Raw genomic sequence first — 5,119 nt, 5'->3', positions numbered from 1 at the left:
AGCTTGGAGGCAATGTGTAGTCTGACAGCCTGCACAGATGCAGGATCAGAATTTGTGATATTGGGCTATACAAATAAAATTGACTTGACTTGATTTGACTTTACATCAAGGATTGATCCGGACTGAAGGTATTCATCCACAAACTGAAAAAAAGGCACCACTCCAGACTTCGTAAACACTGTACATAGTATAATCATAAACCTAACATATTATTTCTAAATTGGCAGTCTTAAGGATTCCTATGCTAAGATTTTCATTGGGAGTGACAAAGAAGGACAGGATTAGGAAAGAGTATATGAGAGAGACCGCTAAGGTTGGATGGTTTGGAGACAAAGCAAGAGAAGCAAGATTGAGATGGCTTGGACATGTGTGGAGGAGAGATGCTGGGTATATTGGGAGAAGGATGCTAAAGATGGAGCTGCCAGGGAAGAGGAAAAGAGGAAGGCCAAAAAAGATTTTTGTGGATGTGGTGAGAGAGGACATGCAGGTGGCTGGTGTGACCGAGGAAGATGCAGAGGACAGGAAGAAACGGAACTGGATGATCCGCTGTGGCGACCCCTAATGGGAACAGACAGAAGTAGTAGTAGAAGTAGTCTTAAGGACTCTGCAGTTACTGTTTCTACACTCTATGCTGTGCTGCTTACTAGGTGCTGTCTCAACCTTAAGGAATTCCTAAAAACATTTAACATTACAATTAGTAGAAAAAATTGAGCAAAACAAAATGATTAGATGACATAATAAAAACAACCATTTAGTAATATAATGTAGAACATTACAGTGTTCTTAGTTTTTTGTTTAACTATACGTTTACGGGGTTTAGCATTAGTTCAGTCTGGACAAGGCAAGGAAAACCATTTATATTTTGCATTTCATAACTCAGTGCTTCAAATAAAATAGAGAGTCGCTGGGACTTTCCTGACAGAACTTGTGTGTACTCGGCCAAAACACTGCTGTATCTCTTGCTCGTTCTTTAACAGGTCAGTAACAAGTAGGGCCTTTCCTGACGTTTTCACAATCTGTAATACATTGCAGATTACCTGTTTTAGTCACATTTATGTGGAATATTGTTAAATATATGAATATTGTTAATATTTACATACCACATGTATCCAATGCCCTTCTATGTTGTACGGCCACAGCCACAAATCCCTGTTTGGGATGATCATCTGTAAAGGAAAAGGGTTTATACCACAATTTGTAGCAGACTCGAAGATACATCCTAGGATGTGCTGGGTGATGTTTCCTGAGGTCCTCTGGTGTTTCGGGTCTTTCAACATCATACACCCTTGCTCAGGCGATCCAGGCTGGGTTGATCAAGCCCTGGCTTGTGTCCAGCAGCATTGGCCCACAGATCACTCCTTCTGATCCAAAGCCATCTGGAGGCCCTCTCTGCAGCCTCCATGGAAGACTTGATGGCTTTCCTTTTAGCAGCCCCAGTGATGCCAAGTAAGGTATAGAGCTTGCACAGTGAGCAGCCAACAAAGCCTCTACACCCCACTTCAGTGGGCTCACAACGCGCCTTCCAGCCTCTGCTCCAGCACTGATCCACCGGCTCCTGGTACTTGGACCGCTTCCGCTCATTTGCCCTCTCCATGCGGTCCTCCCAGGGAACCATCAGCTCTATAAGGAGCACCTATTTTGAGGAGGCTGACAATGGCACCATGCCTGGCCCCAACGAAGTTGTCATAACATAGTCCAGGAACCTGAGCCCCCCCAAGTCAACTCATAGCTCCCAGTCTGACGCAGAGGTGAGCTCCTTCTCTGGGCTGTGACTGAGGCTGCTCACCAGTCCTGACAAAGGCAATATTCCTCTGTCCGCGGGCTTGTTTGTTGTTGGCCACAGCTTTCATTTATCTGGCTGTAAACCTTGTTATCACGGGTCGGATCCTCCCCTCTTCCTTACGGCCAATTTGGTGACATACATCAATGTTGAAGAGAAACTTGTCCGGCGTCTGGGACTATGGCACAGCAGATTTCCACCACACTTTGCCTTACAGTTTCTCGTTCTTGTTCTGGCAGGCCGTAAAGTCGTAGGTTCCACCTTCTATGGTACCGATCCATCTCATTGCCCTTATCTTCTAAATCTATCATTTTTTTCTGGTGGTTAGTACTAACTGATTTAGCCTCCTATTACTTGTTTTAACTTCCTGTATCTTTCCAGAGAAATTCTAAGTTTTCCTTCAAGACTTCAGTGCTGTCAGCATTCTTTTTTATCCAAGCTGCCAGAGCATCCAAGTTTTCCGTCATCCTGTCAGAGAGTAAGCTTTCAGAGAGTAAGCCTCACAATGTTGTCTTGTTACTCGGAGAGTGTGGGCTCTGTCTTGCCTTTTTTTGCAACTGAAGTGGTTGGCTCGGATTCTGGAAGAGAGCATTCACCGAAGTAATATACGAATGCATCTCTCTGGATTTGATTATATTCACATTGGCAGAATTGGAGAAAAGTTGTTTACTCGCTTTCTTTTCTGTAGGTGTTTTCTCAGTCTCTTATCAGCCATTCTGCAATCTTACTTTCATTTAGCAGCTAGGTTAGTTGCTAACAATAGCCAGTTGCTACCAGTATCCACTTTATTCTTTTTGGAAACAATATAAAGTTGTCTGGAAGTTGGAAAAACAAAGCCTAACATGCTTCTAATTCAATAAAGCAATTGTCTGTTGTTATATTGATCTAATAATTACTTTCTAGGTGTGAAAATCATCTACTCCGTTTTAGCAGTCAAAAGTGCCGATTGTCTCAGCCACCATCTTTCAGTTTTGCCCTGCTGCAGAATTACCTTTGTGCGGCCAATGGGTGACTGTGATTGGATAACACAGGCTACGTCTTTTTAAAATGTATTCATTTTAAAACAATTTTAAGGTTGATAGCATAATAAAGGTTTGCTTCCTGACTTTATTTAAAAAAATATAAAAAATATTGTGGCAAGCTGGCGTGGAAGAAAGAGTTAGAGATCTCTTATTTGTAACTCTCGTTTCCCACACACCGCACGACCCTGAGATTTCTAATTAATTTTAACACCCAGTCAGAACTGAACAGAACTGATGGGTAAGGAGAGGCAAGAGACAAGGATGCATATTAGAAAGGCAGCTTTTGTGTCCCATACACCGCACAACCCCAAGAGTGCACCTTTATTCTGCCCCTCCCCAATAGTTGCCAAATAATGGCTCCCTCCAACGAGGTCATCATTGAACACACGAGTCTCAGTCACGGTCCTACTGTCAGTCAGTAACATAGTCGTTTACCCAGTCCGAGTCAACCCCCAAACAAACAATAGACCACAACAGGAACACATCATCCAAACATAAATTACAACAATTCAACCCGAACATTAACAGTCCCATGATCCCCCGCACTCCCTCAGTGCAGAGCCATCGACAGTCAGAGCAACCGCCTCCTTCAGTCGCTGCAACATACTTTTTTCTTTTTTTTTTTTTTTGTCTAACGTTAGGGGGGGCCCTCAGTCATGCCCCCACAGTGCATGCTTTGCGAGCCCCTCCCCAACGCCAATGATAACATTTAAGCACAGCTTGCAAGGTCCTGATACGCATCTTTGGCGAGGTGGTCTGATGCAAAACTGGCCAGGAATTCTCTGATTATTTCTGTTTCCAGTGTGCCAGTTTAGAGAGGAGTCTCTAATCCTGAATGAAAATGGCCACAAGGTTGTGTGTCCACAAGGCCAAAGTTACGAAGCAGGTGCATATCACAAGCTGCTCCAGGGAGATGGACGGTTCTGATTTTGAAGCAGCTGCAGATTTCTTTTGAACTGACCAAGGTCTGATGCAAAACAAGGAAGACTAAATTAGAGAGGCCTAGATAATATGTTCACTCATTAACGGGTTTTTTCATTAATTGGTTATGTGATCAAATCTGTCGTTTGTGAAAATTGTGATTTGAGAAATATCAGGCACTTGTGACTAAGATATTTTTTGTTCTTTGTCTTTTTTAAATGGCATTTATTCATGATTTATGCCTAGGCAACAATTCAGGCTGCAATATTTTGTTATTGTGACTTGATTTATTACAGCTTCACAGATAAATTTGTATTCTGTTTGGATGAACTACCATAATTTAAATGTAACTTTTACTCTGAGCACTGGACGGATGCTCTAATGGGTTATACATCAAATGTATATGGATGTCCATTAAATTTCTCAAATGTCCAGCAAATTAAAATGTTACCAGTCATGTTGGTTGACTGCAAAAATTCTCAATGGGATCCCTGCCTGATGATTTGAGTAAACGAATTGACAATGCAAAAAGGCTTCCTTTCATGGGGTGTTAAATGTTCCTCTGGCAAACAAGGACTGTGCACATGCGTGTGTGTTTGAATATTTTGGATGTGTGTCTCTTGGTCAGCTCTTCTACCTGGGCTTCTTGATGACCTACTCCTATGTGGTCCTGGTGAAAATGCCTGAGCAGCCCTCTCCTCAGGAATGGGTGGTCATCCTCTACATCTTCAGTTCTGCCATTGAGAAAATCCGTGAGGTTTGTGTAGTAGTGGCATTAAGTTTTTCTTTCCAGGACTTGCTTATTCTACAAGATTTCTTCACAGGACACAAAATAATACTTATAGATTTTAATGTTATAAATTCTACTGTTACTGGTGATAATGATGTTACCAGTGATGATAAACAAACCCTATTTTCTGGCTCACCAGCTTATTCCCATTTTAAGTCTCAATCATACAAGCCTACAGTATTTCGTGCAGACCATGTAAAAGTACATTGAAGGGAGTTTGTATGGGTATTACAGTTTAACTCGGCAGCAGTTTGCTTCAACCCAACTTTGGTTCTGTAAAGATATAAACTGCTGATGTAGTGTGTCATAATACACCAGGGCTCTTATCTATTACCATGACTTCATTTTCTGCTGTAGTGAGTTTAATTTTTTGTTCCTTTTTTTTTTTGCGGTGATGTTTTACATTTTTTTAAGCATTTCTATTGCTTGATTACCTCTTTATCCATTCTTCCTCTCCTCTCTTCTTTTCCTTCCAGATGTTTATGTCAGAAGCAGGAAAGATAAGTCAAAAGGTCAAAGTGTGGTTCAGTGACTACTTCAATGTGTCTGACTTTCTGGCCATTGTAACCTTCTTTGTGGGCTTCGGACTGAGGCTGGGTGGAGGGG

The sequence above is a fragment of the Lampris incognitus genome, chromosome 4 (assembly GCF_029633865.1).
Source record: "Lampris incognitus isolate fLamInc1 chromosome 4, fLamInc1.hap2, whole genome shotgun sequence".
NCBI lineage: Eukaryota > Metazoa > Chordata > Actinopteri > Lampriformes > Lampridae > Lampris > Lampris incognitus.
Note: the sequence above shows the minus strand (reverse complement) of the source record.